This window comes from Cnephaeus nilssonii (assembly GCF_951640355.1).
Source record: "Cnephaeus nilssonii genome assembly, chromosome: 18".
NCBI lineage: Eukaryota > Metazoa > Chordata > Mammalia > Chiroptera > Vespertilionidae > Cnephaeus > Cnephaeus nilssonii.
Genome location: NC_137089.1, coordinates 8,555,374 through 8,578,803, shown reverse-complemented (window position 1 = coordinate 8,578,803; position 23,430 = coordinate 8,555,374). Strand labels below are relative to the sequence as shown.

At 42.2% G+C, this 23,430-nt stretch overlaps 1 long non-coding RNA gene across 1 annotated transcript; it reads left to right on the top strand.

Moving 5' to 3' along the window:
- Positions 1–1,584: 1,584 nt before the first annotated feature.
- Positions 1,585–22,867, top strand: LOC307114273. Its single transcript, XR_013814968.1, has 3 exons — positions 1,585–1,786; positions 20,684–20,753; positions 22,786–22,867. It is a non-coding gene; the product is annotated as an uncharacterized lncRNA (long non-coding RNA).
- Positions 22,868–23,430: the final 563 nt, after the last annotated feature.

The window sequence follows — 23,430 nt, the reverse complement described above, 5'->3', positions numbered from 1 at the left end:
AAAAAAACTTTGATGGCTGTTCCTTCCATTTTGCTTATGGTGGAGTCAAGGGCAGACAGAGCTTCTGTCTGGTGGCAATGGGACCCTCTCTGCAAATTATCCAGTGAAAAACCCTTGGACTACACCTTTAAGCCTAGGAAAACCCAAACCAAAGAAACGGAAGGAGCATGATGTTTTTATATATATGGACCATGTTCTCATACCACTGGGGGACAATTCTGATGAGAGAAGAGTGGCTGGGACTGATTCCAAACTAAATGTCCACTGGTACCAGGGATTGTATTTTGTTTGTTTTTTAGTGTTGTGTTTTTTTAAAAATAAATCTGTGGAGATAAAAAAAACTTAACATTTATGGTTTCCTGAAGAAAAAAGAAAAGAAAAGAAAGAACCTTAGAGAAATCATTGGGAGAAAGTCTTAAAAGATGATTACACAGGTCATTAATTAAGGTATTATTTTTCAAAATAGTAGTGCATTTTCTAATGTTTTTCTAGCACTTTCTAATATTTAAAGCACTTACCACACATACTATCTCATTTGATTCCCATAGTGACTCATGGAGCCTGAAGGGAGATGTTAACCATCATTTACAGATGAAGAAGCTGAGTCCAAGGACACAGTGGCTGCTCAAGGTCAATAGTGGGTAGTTGTCAACACTGGCTTGAAAGCCTGAGATTTTTGAATTCCCACCTAGTGGAAACAGCAGTACCAAAGTCCGAGCAATGAATTTAAGTAGGAGTAAATATTGTCAGAGGTCAGTATTTAGGAAGGTTGTAGCTAAACTCATACGAAAATTCAGCTGTAAATACCTTGTTAATTCTTGAAAGATTGGAATTTTCTTTAAAAAGTACAATCTCACCACATTATTAGGTTAAGCACTTGTAAAAAAAAACACACACACAACAACAAACAAAATACAATGTATTATAAATTAGACCATTTTTGGAATTTGTGCAATTTAAATGGTTGAGTTATTTTATGTTAGGAAAGCGACTGCACGATATTCATTAGCTAATTTTCATGTGTTTTTTTTTTTAAACACATTGGGCCAAATTACACTCTCAGAGATGCCCGCAGAATTTTAATTAACTTAATAGGTCTAATTTCAGTTCTTTATATAGCGGCTTCCTGTTGATTCAGGGAGGTGTTAAGATTATAATTCCCCCTTTGTAAGGAAGAAAATCAGTCTTCAAAGGCTGAGTTATACACACACAGTTTCACAATGAATTGTAGAGGAGTTCATCATGGGTGAGGGTTTTATGAAAGTGAAGTTTCTGGGCTAATAATTTGGCCAATGGTGGTAAAATTGGTGATATCTACATTTATGCCATTGAATGGCTTAGTGCTGCCTTCCCCATCCTGATACCCCAATCACCCCACCAATTTTCTTTTTGTCCGGTAGAGGGGTACGAATCATGGAAAGGACAAAGATCTGAGTATATTAAATGGACTTATTAAAACACCAACTAGAAAATACTGTAATAAAACAAAAAAGTATTGTTTATATTTATATGAATGTATGTGTGTCTCACTAAAGCTTTTCTTTTTTTTAAAAAAAATATTTTTATTGATTTCAGAGAGAAAGGGAGAGGAAGATAGAAACATCAGTGATGGGAGAGAATCATCAGCTACCTCCTGCATGCCACCCGGGCATGTGCCCTTGACCTGGAATTGAACCCAGGACCCGTTAGTCCACAGGCCGATGCTCTCTCCACTGAACCAAACCAGCTAGGGCTCACTAAGGCTTTTCAAAGGCTTTAGTGTTAACCATCGCCATCCTCCTCAGAGGTAAGTAGTAGTATTTATGAGCCAATGGATTTATTCAAATTTAGTTTTCCACATGCACATGGTTTTTACTCAGAGGAGCTTGATGACAAAAAGTGACACTCCATAAAAAAAATAACCTATCCTGTGTTGTTTTGATGTCTGAGGGCTTCAGGGTTTGCATATAAACGTTTAGCATCTCACAAATTGCATTCAGGTTGAGAAACTTCCAGGGAAACAGGTCACCTTTGTCATCTTAGAGCCATTATCCCTGGTCTTGTGCATCCGTAGTTTAAGAAAAAAAAAATATTAGCAGGAGCTAGGGAGAACTAGATGCTTAATGCCCACAGCAGTTACTTATAAAATGGCCATCATTTGCATTTTGCTAAAAATCTTGAGATGGCTTTCAAAGAATTTCTAGTAAAACATTAAACGCCTTTCATCTCTGCATCTGATTTCTACATTTGCTCCCTTCTTTCCCCTAAGGAATGCCTGTTCTTCCTTCTGAGCCCTATCAAGGCTCATAAAACCAATGAACGATCTTTTTGGAGGAAGCCAAAATGTATTTGAAGGAATTAAGGTTGATCTGGGAGATGCAATGCTGTTGTTATAGCAAATTAGTTCCGTTAACTATGAGTAGGATGAGTGTTCTGTTTATTGTTCTTCAACACAATACATGGGCATGTGTGTGCATGCGTACAACTGCAGGGCACTTCCATAGAAGGCTGCTTGCATGTCTTAGTAGGTGTTTAATCACAGCCGTGCTGCAGCAACAATAAAAGACTGGCCAAGGACAGGAGGTTTTTTTCCTGTAGACGCTGTAGACACCAGTACAGGAGAAGACGTTATTTCTCATATGTAAGCCAGTCTTATTTTGTTTACACAACAAAGTTATTATGCTAATTACATGATAATATGCTGCCCCCGAGGACTTTCTATGTTGATAGCATCTACTTCAGGAAGCAGATTTGGAGCCAATATGTGATGATTACCATTCCAAAATGATATGATCAGGATGACAGTTTTGCCTTCTAAGGGAGACCTCACTAACGCGGGGCGTGGGGTTTAACAATGAATGGGTGGAAAAATCCAGGAGAGTTTGGGGATTCCCCCCACCCCCATGTCTTTTTAGAAGAATGTGGGACTGCACATCATTTTGGACTAAAGAGGCAAGTCTGTGTGTGTGTGTGTGTGTGTGTGTGTGTGTGTGTGTGTGTGTGTGTGTGTGTGAGAGAGAGAGAGAGAATAGGTGGGAGTTCACACTAATATGCATGTAACCTCACTAGGGGGAGCTCTTAGCTGGCTGTTCAGAGGCTTGGCCATTGTCTGTGAAAGACAATTTTTCTTTGTTTGAAAATTTACAAATCATCAATGAAAATGCCACAGATATGACAGCAGCTTTGAGGCTAAGCCACTGGCTTCCAGTTTGCCTTCAGGTTGGGGGTAGTGGCGGGTAACGTGTCTGCCCTCCCTGTCCGTTGCCCAGCAATTATTCTTGTATGTTCCTATCAATTAACAGATTTCAGAGCTACTGTAAACATTTCTTTTCACCCAGAAATAGAGCTTCTTTGTAGCCCATTCCTTCTGAAAGGCTCTCCACGAAAGCTTGATGGTAACCATACAAATGTATATACATTTACCAAAGCCCTCTCCCCCCAATCTGAACTCAGGTCAATTACTAAAATGATGGTAGAAACAGGATTCCCATGAAGGACATCAAAATGCTGGTTTGAAAATTGGGGACTCTGTGACTACAAATGCACCTGCTTAAAAGAGTCACGGGGGGCAAAAGGACCAGCTGAAGAGAAAGAAAACTTGTTTGAAAATCTTTATAATCATCATCAATATGTCAGCCCTAAGATAATGATGAAACTGGCTTGCACAATTTTGGAATAATTTTATTGTCCTTATTCTTTTAGATGTTCTCTCCTACCCCTCACCAGTCCTTTTTCTTTCTTTCTAAATTGGAGGGGAAAAAATAATAAAGCAAAGCGTGTTTTCCCCCCTACCATATTCCTTTCCTTTTTTCTTTAAATTGGAGGGGGAAATAAAGCAAGTGCTTCTTTCCCGACCATGTTCCTTTCCTCTTTTCTCCATTCTAATGACATTTGGCAGGCTCTGCTGTGTAATGCTCGACTGGTTTTATTGTTGTCTGTTCCCAGTAGGGAATAGTTGACACTGCTCTCTGTTTTCAATTGATATCCATTTTCAACAATATTGCTTTCTATTAGATTCCTGCACAGTTTGTGCCAAGCAAACTGAATATTTACTGGGCTGACCGCAAAGCGCTCAAATCAACAAACACAGGAATAAGCAAAATAATGCGTTCTTAAGATCCCAATGTTTTCAACTGTTCCTTTCAAAATCATTATTTTTAAGTGCACCGGGAACTGCAGATGAAAGGATATTATATTGCCACCTTTGTTAGCTCATTTTATTTATTTATTTTCACACATTAAAGAATGGATTAAGCATTGAAAGAGTCCTTGTTGCACACACTACCTAGGCAAGGTTAAAAGCAATTCAATTTTCCTTCCTTATTTAGCAATCCATCCCTTTAAGCAATAAAGCATGTTTGTGCATTGCTTTTTTAATGTCTGGGTAGCTGTAGTATCATACTGAGCAGAGTAACTGAGTCTGACAAACCAGAAGACAGACAACCATTTTAAGGCTTCCTCAGTGGTCAGGTGGCTCTGCATTAGAATAAAGGGGTACAAGATGGACATTAGCCATAAAGAAAGTCAAATGGCCAGTGAAGCACATGAATTTTTCTAACATCTTTCCTCCAATTTGCGAAGCAAAGTTTTCATCATCTCAATCATAGACCCTACATACATCAGAGTGAATCTGCCAGTAGTTGGCATTAAAAAAAAAAAAAAAGATGTTTGATTTTGGGAGATAGTCAAGAAAAGAATTAAAAAAAAAATAGAAAAAGTACCTGGGGGACTATTGCAATATAGTGAAACGTATTTAGTTAATTTTTAAAATGCCTGTAATTCTTTTACACTAAAGTTGAAACAAACCATGATAGATAGAATATGTCTGCATAACGTTTATGGTTAGGTTGAGGTAACTATTGGCAATTCAAACAAAGAAGTCTGTGCATTGAGGTGGAGTTGACTTACATTAAAGGCACCGTTAAAAAATGTTACAGCCAAAATATACATTTTAAAATGATATTTAGATCACCAAACCCCCATATTTCGGAAAATAAAAAAAACCATTTTACAAGACTAACAAGCCACAGGAAAAGGACAGTGAGCCGGATTTTCCATTTAAAAAGTTTCCTTTCTTTCTCACTTTTCTTTTTTCCCTTCTTTTCTCCCATAAATATTTCAGTATCTACATCAGCAGCCTCATTTTTTTTTTTCAGGCAGAGACTAATTTCTGTTACCATTTCTTATGTCCACGCTACCCGCTAGCTACTCTTGCCAAGCACTTTGCGTACATACTCCCACCCTCGGAACTCTTTATGTTACTGCTCCTTAAAGAATGTGTGCATTGCAAATTAAAACAGAGCTTTTAATGATGATCTGCCCTTGGAAGTATCTGAACTTAAAAAATGTGGTCAGACGGAGAGGCCTGGAAAACAGTGGCCCGGGGTCTGCGCCGTCGAGTGGCTCTGGGAAATCTCTTCCTCAGCTTCACTTTTCACCATCTGTGTTTCGGTTTTTCTCTTTGTGTGCCAGGCGTAATGCAAACTGCCCACTGGGCCTTTCCCAGGCGTGTCGGGAGGATTAGCGAGTGGCTGTGGACTTTCCTTAGCTCTTTGAAAGAGAGGTGCTACAAGCAATTCCAGGCAGGAGACTTTCATGCAAGACATTGCATCTATTTACATTTAAACGCCCGTTTTATTGAAATTATAGTTTTGTTTTGTTTTGCTCATACGCAGAGCACAATTAAGCAGCAGGATCTCAATTAAAAATATAATTTTTAGCCTAACCGGTTTGGCTCAGTGGATAGAGCGTCCGCCAGCGGACTCAAGGGTCCCAAGGTTCAATTCCGGTCAAGGGCATGCACCTTGGTTGCGGGCACATCCCCAGTGGGGGGTGTGCAGGAGGCGGCTGATCGATGTTTCTCTCTCATTGATGTTTCTAACTCTCTCTCTCCCTCTCCCTTCCTCTCTGTAAAAAATCAATAAAATATATATTTAAAAAAATATATAATTTTTATCGATTCTGAGGAATGCTTGGAAGATGATGACGAGTATGGAAGTAGCATAAAAGGCTGATGTGCATCTGGGTGTTCTGGACGAATGTTCAGCAAATTCGGGTTTCCATTCAATGCTGTCACTAACCAGCTATGTCAAACTTGGCAAAAGAGTTTTCTCTCTCAGCTTACTCACTTGCAAAAATAATGTGCTATCCAACTGCCTGGTCCCAGGGTTGTGGAGAGAATAATACTAAGAATGTATAAAAATATTTAGAATAATATAAAACATTATTTTTATGAATTCTGTGCTATTGGTGATTTTTGAAAGTGGGATGAGATAGTCCCAAACGTTCTTTTTTGGCTAATTGGGATTGGGGTTCAGTGAAACAATGCAATGCGGATTATTTAAAGCATCGAGAACCCTATCCTCCTAATTATTCCCTACCCAGCTTTTTTAAAATTAAAATTTTATTGTCTTCCTGGTTGAGTATTGAGGCAGCAATGAGACAGCTATTTTCCCCCAATGCTTTGCTGCTGTAAAGCACCCTCAGATGGAGGATGTGTTTTACTCTTAATGGAAAATGTGCATGACTTCTGACCCAAGAGTGGTTTCTCTCGTGAACCTTGTCCAGATAAAATATACAGTGTGCTTGCTACACAAATGATTTTCTTAGCGTTCCTTGCACCACCGCAGCCCTCTCCCAGCTATGACTATATTTCCCAAGTGGCTTCAGAATTCAATTAGGCTTTACTTGATTCTTCCCCTTTCCAAACGTGAAGGATTGTTTTATCAAAGCAATGAGCTACAAATGACAAAAGAGAGATCAATTTAATTGAGATTGATTACTTTGGGAGAATATTTCATTTCAATTGGATTAGTAAGATGAAACTTCCATGTTCTTCCCAGGAGGTGAAGGCCGTCCTTGGGAAATAGACTTGAAGCTAGGTCACTTGGGAAGGTCGGTGGCTCAAGGTATCTGAGATGGTCTCGGTGATGGATATTGTAGGTGTAGGTGCAGGGGTGTAAGTATTGAAAAGATAGGAGAGATGCATTAGGCAAGAAAATAGACAGTGGAAGAAATCACAGTGTGTTCTGGAGTATACCACCATGTAAGAGGATGCGCCGTAGCCCAGAGAATAGGAAGCACAATGGGAGGCGTAGCAAGAGATAAAGGCCGTGGTTGTGGAGATGGCATTGTGGGGGCTTGCAATGGAGATCTGCACGGTGGTGGTGGCAGGGGTCAGAGCAGAATCAGGAGGTTGAGGAATTGGCCCAGGAGGAAGAATCATGAAGCTGGCCTGAACCCGCCCCTCACTTGTTTGTCATGCTAACTAAGGCAAGTAACTGAGCCTGTCAAAAGTTCAGGCTAGACATCTACCAAAGGAGAGTGTAAAGAAAAGGGGGACCTCCAGGAAAGTCTGAAATAACAAGTTACGTAAAAGTGTATGTAAAAGCATTCTGTCCAAATCATCCAACAGTGTGCGAACATGAAGTCCTCTTAAGGCTGAGTGTGAAGCTGGTACAACCACAGAAGTAGGAAAGGCACGCCCTAGCCAGTTTGGCTCAGTGGATAGAGCGTCGGCCTGCAGACTGAAGGGTCCCAGGTTCGATTCCGGTTAAGGGCACATGCCTGGGTTGCAGGCTCAATCCCCAGTGGGGGGCATGCAGGAGGCAGCCGATCAATGATTCTCTCTCATCATTGATGTTTATCTCTCTCTCCCTCTCCTTTCCTCTCTGAAATCAATAATAAAAAATATATATATTAAAAAAAAAAGAAGTAGGAAAGGCAGGCTGAAAGGGTCCTAGGTTTGCGGTCAGGGCGACCCTCCCCATCCTTAGGCCTTGGGCTCCTCGGCGGGCAGTGTGCAGTTGGTGTCCAGGCGGCCCACCCCAGCATTCCCTCAGTGGGTGCTGACCCGGCGGAGCCCGTTCAGGAGAAAGAGACCGTGGATGCCTAATTCATGAAAAAACAAACAAACACAAAACTGCTTGGGAACAAAGCTTCTGAGATCTAACCTCAGAACCTTAGCCTCAGGAAAGCAATCCAGCACAGTACACCACCCATGAAGTGATTGGAGGAGAAAGAGGCAGACTCAAGAATGTTTTCACAAAGGAAGAAAATATTACCAGCCCCGAGACAGATTCTGTAAAGCCATAGTTGAGTTTCCGCAGTGGGCTGGATTTCATAAAATGAAGAAAATCAAACCAGAGGCCTGTTTGTGGAGTTGAGGCGTGACTGCATTTTTAGTTCTCTTAACTAAATAAATCCATCAGTTGACAAAGAGGAGAGGGTAGTGGATTAGACAGAGAAGGTATGATTGAAGACTTGAAGACAGGGTCAGTTCGAGATACATTGATCATAGTCTCATTAGGCTTGGAACAGAAAGAAAAATGAATTTTAAATGTAGGAATGGGAGGGGAAAGAGAGAAAGGGGACCAAAGAGAAATATTGGTACATTTTCCAACAGGGTGATGCATAACATACAGATGAAATCAGACATTGAGATACAATTCATTGGTTAAGTTCCTGACAAATACTGAGCCAGGGTAAAATGTTTCTATCACACTGTCTGCTCTTTCCTTTGTCCTCCTTATTAAAGCACCATGAACTAATTTTTTTTATCGTATAGAAAAGGGGTTCTACTCCTGATAAGTATTTTTAATATTGTAAGGCAGCTTAATATATTCTAAGTAAAGTCAAATAAAGTAAGGTTGCTGGAAGGGACCCTTACTAATCAGAGTATGTGACCATTATTACATTGATAGTTTATTTCTCTGATTTAGTTATTAAGAAGCATATATACGCAATAAAAGAGCCAGTTGCACATTTCATTAAATTGGAATGGAAGATGATCATGAAATTTAATTTTAGGAGAAAGCATAGTAATTAACACAAAATTAAAATAACCGTTGCTAAAAACTTATATTTAGTCTTTAAGGTCCAGCAGGTGCCTCACTGTTCTGTTCCTTGTCAAATTCCATCCCTCATTATTTCTCATTTACATACTTAAAAACTCAGTTCCATTCCTCGAACGCATCTTCCTTCTCCTGCCTACGGAATCTTTTCTTTGCTCATACTGTTTTCCTTGTCTGCCTTCTCATTTCTCTTTTATTCTGTTCCCGTGGCATCTTTCAAGAGCTGGTGGACAGCTTCCTTAGGCAGCTCTCCTTGAGTAATCTGTTCTGGGGTGCCAGGGAGCCCCTAATGAAACACTTCTCTTCCCCGGCTGATTTCCGAACCAGTTGAGAAATAGACAGAAATAGGGCAGGCGAAGCCCCCAAATATAGTCTTTATTCTGAGAAGCCTGGAGAAGGTGTCAGGCGGATCTCCTCACCCAGGATTGGAAGAACTACCCACTCTGTCACAGGTGGAGCTGGCCCACTGCAGAGAGCGCCCCGTCAGAGTGGCAGAATGCACGCTCTGTGGGCAGGCTCGCTCCCAGGAGGAAGAGGAGGAGGAGATAGCGCTGTACAGCCCCACTGCCTTATCCCAAGCTCATCAATTGGGAGAGAGCCTGGGGGTGGAGAGGGGCCAGGAGAGTTTTGTTGGTGGAGCTCCCCCTACATGGAAAGAAACATCAGGAGTGGGGATACGTAGTACTCCTCAATAGCAAGCCCATTTAGAAGATTCTCTTGAGGAGCGTATCCTGTGATGTCATATTCTGACATACTTTGATTCTGTTGGGGTTCAGCCAGAGAAGCAGAGCCATTGTAAGTATTAGGGGATAAGAGATTTATTATAGAAACTAGGCCGTACGCAGTTGTGGGGGTTACAGTATCCATGGGCAAGCTGGACAATCTACGAATCAGTAACTTCATCCAGAAGCACTGGGCTGGGTGGACAACCTGAGAAGCCAACCCTTTACATGTCTATTCCCTTAATCAATATGAATAAACAAATAAATACATAAGGCCAAAAGCTCTCTGTGGCTTGTCCCATAAAGAGATGGAATTGGCTCTCCACCTCTTGAATTAGGGCTGGTTGATTTGACTGTCAGAATGTGGCTGTACGATGTGCAAGTTGTAATTTTAAGCCTCCAGAGGTCTTGCAGCCTCTCTCTGCCTTTCCACTCTTGCAATGTGTCCACTCTGTGGACATGCCAGCCCTCTTTCTCCTGTGGAGCGAAAGGTGTATCCAATATAGACTTGCCAGCTAGCTGTCCTGGCTGAGGCCCTAGATATTAGAGTGCAACTTACATCATCAAACCACAGAATAGTAAGCAAATAAATGATTCATTTAAGCCATGAAGTTTTGCTGTGGTTTGGTACCTAGTAAAATCCAGTTGAAACATACCTGCATTTACAGCTTCATCCATAAATTTCCTGTGTTTCTACTGAGATTGTAAAAGCCTTTAGGGCAGTGACTGTATTTTGCAACTTTCCTGACTTCTACAACACTTAGCTCAGGGCTGAATTCAGATTGATGCTGTATGAATGCTTTTTATGTACTAGAAGCTCATAGTCCTCTGTTTGAAAACACAGGGCTTGAAAATCCTATATAATACAGAGGTAATATGCAAATTGACTATCATGCCCTCACAAGATGGCTGCCTATGACAATGCTGGCGGGGGGTTAGTGAGGGACGACCAAATGACTGAACAGCAGGCTGCATGCGGTGACCAGGCTGGCAGGGGGAGCAGTTGGGGGCGACCAGGTCAGTGGTGGGGGCGGGGGCAGTAAGATGTGACCAGGCTGGGAGGGGGGGGGCAGTTGGGGGTGACCAGGCCAGCAAGGAGGGCAGTGAGGGGTGACTAGACCAGTGGGTGGGGCAGTTGGGGGCAACCAGGCCGGCAGGGGGTGTGCAGTAAGGGGTGACCAGGCTGGCGGGCGGGGGCGGTTAGGAGAGACCAGGTCGGCAGGAAGGGGGCAGTTGGGGGTGACCAGGCCGGCAGCAGGGGGCAGCTAGGGGTGATCAGGCAGCACGCAGAGGCAGTGAGGGGTGATCAGGCCAGCAGGGGAGGCAGTTAGGGGTGACCAGGCAGGCAGGCAGGTGAGCGATTAGGAGCCAGTGGTTCAGGATTGTGAGAGGGATGTCTGACTGCTGGTTTAGGCCTGATCCCCAGGCCTAAACCGGCAGGCAGACATCCCCCGAGGGGTCCCAGATTGGAGAGGGTGCAGGCTGGGCTGAGGAGACCCCCCTTCCCCATGCACGAATTTCATGCACTGGGCCTCTAGTAAAAGAATAACAGGAGAAAAGCTTTTGGGTAGCTTAGACATATCATAGTGTCCACTGCTCCCCTCTTACCTTTCTTTCCCCAATAGGGGAAAGATTTTTTTGGTCTATAACCACTGGCCTTCAGGATCAGAAAGAATCAAATTTTTTATCTGTTTTGCTGTTAGACTCTCAATGGGTAGTAAAGAAGTACCTATAACTTAAAGAGGTGACAATTTAAAAAATAATTAAGAGTTTTCAAAAGCAGTCAACATTGTCCCCAATTCTGTACCTTTAAGCCAGTGCTCTTGTCCATCAATGGGCCTAATAACCCAAGTGGATGAGTCACCGAGGCCAGTGAGACATGGGACCATTGCCCAGAATCACCTGGCTTACTTCCTGATCGGATTCCGCTCTGCTCCCGCGTCCTCCTGGATCTTGACCTCTGATTTTATTTCCCCTCTGCAGCCTACTTTTCCCTTTGAACTTGGCATTAGCAATTTGGACCCTTAGCAATTGGGACATAAGTTGGCTTAGACTCACCCTTCAGATATTTTTCTTCCGAGTTTTCTTGGATAGGATACCCTGACCTAATTTTAGCTCCTCATGGACTTGCCACGTGGTTAGGATTTCCCCCAGTGAGAGGAATTCAGAATATCAGTAGTTTTTGCCCACAAAAATGGTGGGCAGTGGTGGTGGGCTGAAGAGGAAAGGAGACAGAACAGGGAGGGATGAGGAAGGTCCTGACAGGGCACTGTTTCTGTACGAAGGGCTCCAGGGAAAGCACCTCCAGGGAAAATTCTTGGAGCTGGAATTGGATGTAACCAGAAGAGCTTTCTTTCGTTTCAATCCACATTATAATTCTCCTTCCCAAGGGCTATTCAGACTCTGACGGGAGGGATGTCCCTTCCAGGTCTGTGTTGTTCTGTTCTCTGAGAAGACCCTCAGGATATAATGTAAGAATGAGCTGATGGGAGGGCGATCACCTAAGGGAATTGACTTCATGCCAACTGCGGTATTCTCCAGGTTGTCACGTGGTGGAGGTAGTTGGCTCAAGTCAACGCTGGCTGACAAGACAAAGGCAAAGAAATAAGACATGCTGCTAACATCCAAAAGCTAGAAATGTAACATTTCCCTCATGAAATTATTGTGTAACCTGTATCACAATAATTTCGCCTCCCATTCTGTTTTTGCTGTATCAGGATTTTTTCTTGCTGGGGGTTCAGAGAGGTGGGTCCCAGGCTCTGCACACAGGCTGAGCGGCAGGGGTTTACAGAGCTGTTCTGAGGGTTCCTGCCCCCCATCACAACCAGGCAGCTCTGGTGCAATCTGCTTTAAATGTGGGTGATGCATAAAAAGACCCCGTGAAAGGATTTCCTGGCTCAGAGAATCCAGTGTAAGGTAAGGCATAGGTATGAGTTCACATCATCTTGATCTTAATTTTAATCCTTACCCGAGGATATGTTTTTATTGGAGAGAGAGAGAGAGAGAGAGAGAGAGAGAGAAACATTGATCAGTTGCCTCCCATATGTACCCTGACTGGGGATCGAACTTGAAACCTAGGTGTAGGCCCTGGCCAGGAATCGAACCTGTAACCTTTTGGTGTACATGACAACACTCCAACCAATTGGGCCGCCCAGTCAGGGTATCATCTTTATTTTTGAAGCCCAGTACAAGAGGTCATCGTAAGAAACTTGCTCAGTGAATGTTTGTTGACCAATTGACTGAATGTCCCCTCACTACAAGACAACACAGTTATTTTAAATGTCATGGTATAACTTTTAGTTTTGCAGTGAGGTGAGAGTGTGGCTTGTGCCCTTTATGCTGGGCAAAGTCAGCAAAGGACAATGCTGCCTTTTTGTGCGTGAGGTCTTCTTAACACTTCAGCATTCAGCTAAAGAGGGAGGGATGTGTGTTTCCCAATCCCCTCGCCTCCCATTCTGTTTTTGCTGGATTACTGCAGGTGTGCAAAAAGCCTCTTCCATGCGAAACCCCGTGTCTCTGCAGAGAAGCTTGGGGTTTGGTAGTGCATTTATCAGATGCATGCCAACTCCTGCAAAACTCTCTAAGAACATTGTAGCACACCTGCACACTAATGGTTTTTACTGTTGGAATTATTTTATTGCATAATCAAAACCCTACAATTATATTATAGAAACATGCTACAGGGTTCCAAGTACAGAAATTGGCTGTGAACGTCACTGCTGACACTTTATTTCTTCTGATTAAACTTTTATTTCACCTATTTTATCCCATAAAATAGGGGGGCGGGGGGAAACCCATGGAGGAAACTACAGGATGTTGTGCTTTATTCCATGTTTTGGTATTTTTTTAACTTTTCCAATGAACCTAAAGATCTGAAATTTGTAGCTGAAGTGTCTAAAACATAAATTCATTAATTAAGAACTATCGAAGAGCTGGCTACATATTTAGATTCGAATCTTTTCTATTTCCTTAGCTTGCAGACATTAACAACCCACAATCGTCTTGTGTTTTCTTTCCCCTTTGAAACCACTTCTGCTCCAAAAACCAGGAACCTGAACTGAAGAAACGAGTCTTTCCTGCTGGCGTGAGATAATTTAGCCTCTATGACGTCTTAATCCTGGGCCTCCCTTAATTGACTTCTAACTGTGCTAGGAGTTGCAGTGTGGATTGCAATTTACAAGGCACTGGGATTGTTTCTCGTCCTCCAATTAGTCCTGAGCTATACTTTAAAACGATAGGAAAAAAAAAATGTCTTTATCTTCCTGGCTGTGTCTTACCACCTCAAGTGAGACTTTCTTCCCATCTCAGAACTGATGGTTGCCTTTGAACGATCTCATTAGGTAAAGAAAGTAAAACACATTAGGGCTGTTGATGCTTTGTTAATTTTGTCTTAATAGAGTTGCCTCCCATGGCCTACCTTGTCCAGGGGAAATGGAAAACGATTTGCTTTTCGATTTTCATGAGGGGGTGGTGGTTGCTTTAAAACCCTCTTCTGTGGGGAATCCAAGGTGGAGCGAGAATCACCTCCTTCTTTCCCGCGACTTTCTGTGGAATTTCTTTATCCATTAAGCGTTCTAGATCTGAGCAGCAGGGAAAAACAACAGGAAGTTATTTCCTCTCTGGTCCCTTATGGTCATGTAACACTTATTTCTACCTGTCTTCCCTAGCTTCTTCCTTTCCATCCTGGGACCCAAATTGAGAAAGCCATGATATGCCCACACATGCACATCAGAGGGCATAGGCACTCTGATATGGTTAGAGTCCTATAGAATTCACGGTCCAAAAAGGAGATGGATCTGTAAGTGATAGTGGCGATGAGTGATGGTGCAATTCGGGAAGATATATATGAAGAGTATTTACAGGATCCTAGAGGAGAGACACCTGTCACTGGGGCTGGGGGAGTAAAAGGTAGTTTTCTGGAGGAGATGCTGACTAAATCAACTCTTTGAGAGTGAGTCAGAATCAGCCAGGAAAATAATGTCCAGTGAATTGTAGGTAGAGGGAATCAACGAGAAAAGCATGGGAAGGTGAAACATGTTGTGTATGCATGAATCACAAGCAGTTTTATGTCACTGAGGAATGCAGACAGAGAGGTAAGGCAGGAGCTAGTTATGAGTGGACTTACATGCCATGTCAATGAACTTGGGCTTCATCAAGTAGAGGATGAAGATCTTAGCAGGAAATAGAACTGGTCAGATTCATGCTTTGTGTGTGTTATTCCAGCAGCTGGGCACAGGGTGAATTCCAGCACAGGAGAACAAAAGCTGGAGGTCAGATGGGAGGTCATATGCTTATTCAGGACAAATCCCTAGGTAGGGATAACAAGATATGGAGGGGGTAAGGTTGAGAAATAACTAATGGGTTAAATGGGAAGGACTTAGATTGATTAAGTGCATAAAAGGTGACTTAGAAGAGGTTCGTTAAGCCTACAGAATTGCCACAAAGGGCACTCTGGCTTTGAAGATACTGGATCCTCCAAGACCTGAAGATCCTCCATCACGCAGGTCTGATTGTATGCCCATAGTTCCATGGTGAAGCTGGTTGGGCTGGCATTACCAATGCTGGGGTTATGAGGGGTATTTGGGCATGCAACAAATTCTTATAAGACTTCCATGAAGCACGGTTCTTCTCATTCTCAGGATCCTTGGGACATTTGTGAGATAAGGATTATGGAGAACTGAGATGAATACAGCTGGGAAGATTGGGGCCAGGTTTTAACTATGAAGCCTTGGATTTCCATTTCTAAGTGTCTTCTTATCGAGAGCCATGTCTTTTGCCATTTGGCTCCTAGAATGATTCCTTAAAGCTTTTAGGAGTGAAGCCAGCATCCTAGGTTTCGTACTCAAGGTCCCTTGATGGTCTGCGCCCTCTCTGCCTTCACTTCACATATGCATGCTTTCCCCGGGGCTGGCATTTAATAGACCTTTGCAATTTTTGTTCCTACTTCTGAAGTTTTCTTCCACAGTTTTTCATCGGAATACCTTTTACTCACCTTTGAAGAGAATCTTGCTCTTTGAAAACCTTCTCAAAGTCTTCAGTCGGATTTATTTCTGTTTCTGTGCTGAGCCTGTCCATACCCTGTTGTTGTGCTTATTACACGGCTGTGTTTTTCTCTGGTTTTCATGGCAGTTCTAATAGACGGTAAGGCCTTTAAGGGAAAAGGTGTGTACATATGTGTGCACTTATTTCCAGTGGCTAGCACAGTGCTTAGCAAAGACTTTAAATGAATGTGGCTAGACATTTCTTTTGTCCTCTATCAGGCTCAGATTGCCAGGGATTTAGAAATCAAAAGAATAACCTAAAACACCCAACAATAACAACCACTGAAAAATAAAGCATGTGACAATGCTTTCAAATACATGAAAATGAATTACCAAAGTATAGAATTAGTTTAATGAATGCCATGTTTATCTACTTATTTATTTAGCTAATATTCTGTGCAAAAACCATGAGCCAAACACAAATAGAAGAGGTAGGGCATGATTAAGAGTCTTATCTGATTTAAGGAGGACTAAAAATTCAAGTACAATATTAATTGTTTCACTGGCCTCCGTATTTTGTGGAGAGGCTATGTGTGGCTGGGGTGGTGAGAAGCACTAGGCCTATTGGGAGGAACTTTGAGCTCTAGCAAGCTATTGACCTCAGTAAAACTCTCAACTTCAATGGCCATCTATAAAGCCTAGATAATGGTACACAACTCCTGGGCTATTGTACAGTTCAGTCAGAGAATGGGAGCTAATATGCCTGTGAATATGCCTAGCATCAGGGTCAACTTCATGAGCCTGTGACCTGTACAGTTGCACAGGGTCCTGCCCTCGGTTTAACCTTTTGCACTCGGATGTCGATGTGACTCAACACGGTTAGCATAGGTAGCAGCTCGAGAAAAAAGCAAGTGAGTGCAAAGGGTTAATGCTCTGCCGTTGTCATCTTGAAACTCTTCGTAATTATTGAACCAGGCGCCTTGCAATTTCATTTTGCTCTGGACCCCTTAAAATATGTAGCCAGTTGTGTCTGACAAAAATAGGCACGTATTAGTGCTCTTAAAAGAACCCTAAATTTTTAATTTGAGATTACAAGTGGAAATGAGGGGCCACTTGTAATGAATGTCTTTGAGAATATCTGCACATGGTCCTTCCACTGAAGGGGGACTATTGCTCCTTCTTCTGCTCCCATACCTGCTTCCTGTGGGGTACATAGATTTTTAATTCTGCCATCCACTTTATCTCATTTATTTTAAACTTTCATACACAGATCATTCTTCTATCTTTTTTTTATTCCCTACCCTCTGCTCCCTTTCCATACCATGCTTTAAAAACAAAACAAAACAACAAAACAAAAAATCCACAAATTTTAAAAAATACATATTTTTATTGATTTCAGAGCAGAAGGGAGAGAGAGAGATAGAAACATCAATGATGAGAGAGAATCATTGATTGGCTTACTCCTGCATGCCCCACAGTGGGGATCGACAACCTGTGCATATTTGATAGGGAATCTAACTATGACCTCCTAGTTCATAGGTCTACGCTCAACCACAGAGCCATGCTGGCTGGGCACAAATTTGTTTTTTATTCCATCAAAATTTGAGTTGTTTTTTTATGCTGTTAAAATACTTTAAAAAATGTAAATTATTTTTAAAAAGAAAACTAAATCACTGAGATCACTTCACTTTGCCACTCATCATACAACATACAACTTTAATAATTTGTTCTCTGGTGGGCCATCATCGACTCTGAGTTTTTTCTGATGAAAATTGTGCCCGAAAGCTACTGGTTTGAAATCTTATGCCACAGCAATCCCTATGGAGGAGAGTACACTGAAGCACAACCATGGGAAATAGAATGCTTCTTTTAAACCACTAAGTCAACAAATGAGGTCATTTGATGCTGAGTGATTCTGACCATCCGCAAAGGTGCCCGCTCACCAGTTACATTAAACTGGTTTGGACTGATCCATTCCTTAGTTGGTGGCAGAAACAGTAGGGTTTATTTTTCCATCAACCCCTCTTTGCTTTGATATTCTTCCAACTTACAAGTTTTCAGATAACTAATTAAAAGGTCGTTGAATCTCTACATGTCTAAAACAAAGTCAACTTTTGTACAGACTCTATTTCCTTTTACATTTTCTGTCTAAATGACTTTAAAAATGGCAATGTGTTAGGCATCATAAATGGGGATTTCAGGTGCCATTTCTTAATGACAGTTCAGAAACATGTCCTTTGCGTCCCTGCAAATACTCTGAGGTGGAAAACTGAATGAAAAGTAAAAATGGGAAAACAAATTGAAGTCATGCCTGGCTTGTTTACTTTAGGAAATCTCTTACCACTCATTTTAATCAATTGGAAAGAGATGGTTCATCAGATCACAGAATTTTAGCGCTGAAAGGAGTCTCAGAGATCATCTTATCCAACTCTCTTGTTTTATGGATGAGGAAACGGGGCCCCAGCGAGGTGAAGATGCCTTCCTAGACTCCCATTGCTAATTAGCAGCTGGGCAGAGAACCAGGTCTCCAAAGGGCCAACCTGGTATTTTTTCTAGTCTGGATGGCTGCTTCATCTTCATACCGATTTAAAGTCTTTATATTGTTCCAAATTTAAAAAGGCTTATAAAATTAACTTAGCAGAGGAAGAATATATTTTTTGAATCCAATGAGAGCTCTCAAGTATTGAAAGGATTTAGAGAAAAGAAGAGGCAGTTAGGGAAGGGTCCATCGGAAAGGAATGCATACGTGATGGGCGGAGACAGCTCCAAACCGCTAGAATGTTTATTTTTCAGGCACAGAAAAAAGCAGAGTCTTACAAGAGGAGGGGGCAGCACCCAGGGAGCTTTGAAACTTTGAAATTGATACCAGCTAGGGAAGGGGAAAACCGGCCAATTTGGAAAAAAACATGGGGGACATAAAATGAGGAAGGATCCAATTAGAAAGCAGCACGTATAGACAAAGAAGCTGCCAGCATTTACAAACACTTAGACAAAGAGACTCACTGGATTTTTTCCATTTTGGGGACCCCTCCTCAGGGCGGGGGGATTCCTGTTTGGGGATCCTTTCCCAGGGGTGAATTTGTATAAGCTTGCAATAAATTTCCACACTTTCACTTAAAATCCTTTTGCCTGCGAATTTTTATTCTTCAGACTTCATAGGGCAAGAACCCGGAATCCAGCTTGCCATTTGGGGTATCAGTATCTTTCTTTCTTTCTTTCTTTTTTTTTTTTCTTTTTAATACATTTTTGATTGATTTTAGAGAGGCAGGGAGTGGAAGAGAGAGATAGAAACATCAATGATGAGAAAGAATTAAGCCTGCAACCCGGGCATGTGCACTTGACTGGAATCGAACCCAGAACCCTTCAGTCTGTAGGCTGACGCTCTATTCACTGAGCCAAACCAGCTAGGGCAGTATGTTTCTGAATATTGACTGGTACTGGATGTAAAGGTATTTTGCACATAGTAGCATAGTAGACAGTAAATATTTGCAGAGCAGATTGATAGAACGTCTCAGTAATGGTAATTCAAAAAAATCCCTAAATACACATTTAATATCCCATAAGGAAAAATGCTTATGTCTAATATCAAAGGAAATTATTCCCCAAAGAAAAGAAAATCCTAAATACAATTTCAGGTATCCTTTCCAAAAATAAAAAGAAACCTAAGTGGTGAGATATTCACAGACATTTCTGAGGTTGCTTATCACTAGGGGTAGGCCATATGATTTATTATCCAAACTGGGTCATTTTTGAAAGTGGAAGCAAACATCTATCTAATAAAAGAGTAATATGCTAATTGAACGTACCTTCGTGATGTCCAACAGCCAATCAGGAGTGAGTATGCAAATTAACCCAACAAAGATGGCGGGTTAATTTGCATACACAAGCACCAAGTGGCTGGGGGCTGCTCTGGGCCTCTGGGCAGCATGGGAAGGCAGGAAGGCGGCTCCGGCCAGAGCAAAGGCGCTGCCAGCAGCCAAGGGAAGGAAGGCCCATTCTTGCACGAATCTTTGTGCATCGGGCCTCTAGTTATAAATATTTTTCTTGAGGCAACAAATGTAAACTTGGACTTTCTAGGACAACTAGGACATAGGAATCACCTTACATAGGAAATGATAACATGTTTACATTAACTGAGTATTTATTATGTGCTAAGCAAGACCTTAGGGCAGTGGTTCTCAACTTTTTTAATGCCGTGACCCTTTAATACAGTTCCTCATGTTGTGGTGACCCCCAACCATAAAATTATTTTCGTTGCTACTGCATAACTGTAATTTTGCTACTGTTAATGAATTGTAATGTAAATATCTGTGTTTTCCGATGGTCTTAGGCTCTACAGCAGCGGTTCTCAACCTGTGGGTCATGACCCACAGGTTGAGAACCGCTATCAGGGTCACCTAAGACCATCAGAAAACACATATTTACATTACGATTCATTAACACTAGCAAAATTACAGTTATGAAGTAGCAACGAAAATAATTTTATGGTTGGGGGTCACCACAACATGAGGAACTGTATTAAAGGGTCGCAGCATTAAAAAGGTTGAGAACCACTGCCTTAGGGATTTCCATACGGTAGTATCTCTTTACTAGTTGGGCAGGTAAAGTCTTCAGTGATATTTTATTATAAGAGGGTTAAATATTTTATTAAAAGTCAGAGGTGTGGGGTCTCCCATAATTTTCATTACAATGAAAACTCCAGAAATATTTTCTGTGTATCTAGGTAGGTAGCAATGAAGGCTATCTGCTTGTCTCCCTTCCACTCTCCATCACCCCTCCTGGCTCAATTCCTTTCACAAGTCCCTCTTTCTAAGACTTGTAGGAGTGGCAAAATCCAAATAGGATTATTCCAGATTGAATATTTCTCTGAAAACAGCTTCCTGGTGAGGAAGGCGTATTTGTCCTGACATGATAAGTTGCTGCTGAATTTGCTTTTTCTCACTTTTAGTTCATTTTACAATGGGGTTATTGAAAACAACCAATGGTTTAGAAAAATACCTTAGGTGTTGTGAAATAAGGAACCATTTCCAAAGCTTGTTCAAATCTCATTACATTAGCAATTTCTCTGATCCATTGTATTAGCTCTGTAATTTGTTTCCATAACCCTCTAATCTATTGACTCATATAGTGACTTTTTTTTTAATTAAAGGAATGTATACCTTTGGAATATAGAAATGTGGACGGACTTGGAACCAATAGATCTTTAGATTGGCTGGGAGGTAAGATCCAACTCTACCCAGTTGCTTGCCATTGTTTGCAGTGCCTCTGCAGGGAGCTGAGAAGGATGCCTAGATAATTCTTGTGGGTTTTAGATAATGCTTTAAGTAATACCTGCAGGTCGTTCTCCTAGAAGGTCTTTCCTTCTATAGAGAGGGTAACACCTTTATGTTTGAAAAGAGCTAATCTGCCCTAGAACGTGGGCCCAGACCTTTATACCAAAGCTTTACTTATATTTTCTCACTTCAACTTTACTACGACAACAGTTCTATGAAAAATGTAAACCATAATCCACCCCAGTGTGCAGTGTGTTGGGTATTCTGTGAATGTATACCTTTGGGTATACTGAGGCTGGGAGAGGTGAGCTCACCAGGAACTCACAGACCTGTGATTTGCAGACAGTTTTGTTTGGTTCCCAGGGCCTACACTTGGCTCTTAACTAACCACTCTGCTAGGCGATCTTTGAAAATTCTCTTGGATTTTTCTCAATATTGAATGGATTTTCTCCATGGAAAACCAACTACCCAATTATGAGAACCGGAACATTTGTGTACTGCTGTGGGATGAATTATGTTCCCCCTCAAACAATATGTGGAAGTCTTAACCCCCAATACCTAAGAATGTGGCCTTATATGGAAATAGGGTTTTATAAGGGGTAATCAAGCTAAATGAGGTCATTAGTGCGGGTCCTATGCTAATATGACTGGTGTTCTTATTACTGAACTGCGAAAATGGAACTGGAACACATGGTGTTCTCCTGGGAAGGATGCAATGATGGCTTTTCAGGTTCTTGTTCAGGTGGAGTTGAAGAATGAAAGTACGGATGAAAGGTGGTACAGGAAAAGGTGGAAATTTATTGAGAAACAAGCACAGACTCCCACGTGGGGAGCAGGAGAGAGTCCCACTAAGTCCCCCTTTTCTAAGGTTGATAAAGGCTGCAGGTCTTTGTGTCCTGATATCCCCTCTGATTGGTCACTATAGCAACTTCAGAGCTCAAACCTCATGTGAGGTTCCCCTCTTCTCCCTTTTATTTTTCTATTCCCTTTGGCCTTCCCCTTCCCTCTCTGAATGAGCGGCTTCCTTTCCTTTATTCTGTAAATGTTACCTTCTGGCAGCTCCCTTATTCTGTGAATGTATTTGGGCATCTCCCAGCTTTGCAGCCTGATAGTTCTCTCCCATGGACCCCCAATTCCTAAAACTTCCTAAACCTGCCTATTTTACCCCTAAAAATGCCTTTCATTAAGAGGGAAAATTTGGACACAGAAAGAAGATGACTATCTATGATGGGACAGAAATAGAATATTGGGGATCAGCTATAATTGTAAGAAATATTAATCACACTCTGTTAACTCTGATTGTTTTGTTCTGATTAAAGAAGGCACATTCTAACCTGGCTGGGAGTTGCACACAGGACCTAGGGACTCACCTGGAAATGTGACCCATCTTCCCCATCTGGGAGCTGCCTATTATCATGGAAATATTAGCAACCTTGTTGTAGAAACCAGAGCTGTCAGCCCTTTGAAGATGCCCAACCCTTTGCATACCCACAGGCCTTTGCAAATCCCCAGCCCGCATTAACTGTAAACCGCCCATTTGGCATACCCTTTTGCCTGCTTCCCCATGTAATCTTCGTCCCAATATAAGCAGCTGGCTTATGGTGGGGAGCAGAGCAGATTTTTGTGGATGACCTGCTGCTCTCCCATACCGCCAGCAGTATTTGGGAAAAAAATGCTTATATAGGATGCAACCCTGTCTCTGCTTAATTGGCTCAAGTAGTGACAGGCAGCCTGGACCCATTGATTGTCCAGTTACATTGATAAGCCAAAGCTACAAATCATCCATAAGGAGAGAGGCCTGGAACAGACTCTCACTGGTGCCTTCAGAAGGTTCATGGCCCTGCCTTCTTCTTGATTTTAGACTCTTGGCCTCCAGAACTGTAAGACAATACATTTCTGCTATTCTAGGCCACCCAATTTGTGAGACCTTGTGACAGCAACCCTAGAAAACTAATCTCCATGCTCTCCCACATTTCAGCAGGTGGGAACTTACTCCCGGGTGACCAGCTATACCTTCTACCATCTTCTGTAACTGTTGCTCGTGCAAGGAGCAGGTAGGGACAATCCAGGCCCGAAGTGGCTGAGATGGAGCACCAGCCAGTTGAACCCATCTCCAGGCTTCATGACTGAGGTAGACCCCTGGATGCCCTACTGTTAGCAGGGAAATATGTGGATGGTCTTTCTCTGTTGCTAATGGGAGTGGGGCTCTTGGGGTACCGCTGGAATAAGAATGTCTGGAGGCCCTCACAGAAGGATGAGCTGTGGTAGAAAGCTTTATTTTTATAGGATTATATCCCTCCGTCTCCAAAGGCCCATTTCCCTTCATCCAGTCCTGGAAGGTGCACAGCTGGGGACTCAGCAGAGCTGGACGCAAAACCAGAGTTTCCCAGGGCCTACACTTGGCTCTTCACGAACCACTCTGCGAGGCAATCTTTGAAGATTCTCTTGGATTTATTTCAATTTTGAATGGATCCGGCTCTCCCAATTTGCTTGTCAGTGTTTGCAGTGCCTCTGCAGAGAGCTGGGAAGGGTGCCGAGATAACGCTTTCGGGTTTTAGACAATGCTTTAAGTAATACCTGCAGGCTGCATCCAGTAGAGCATCAGGCTAGTTGCGGTCCATTA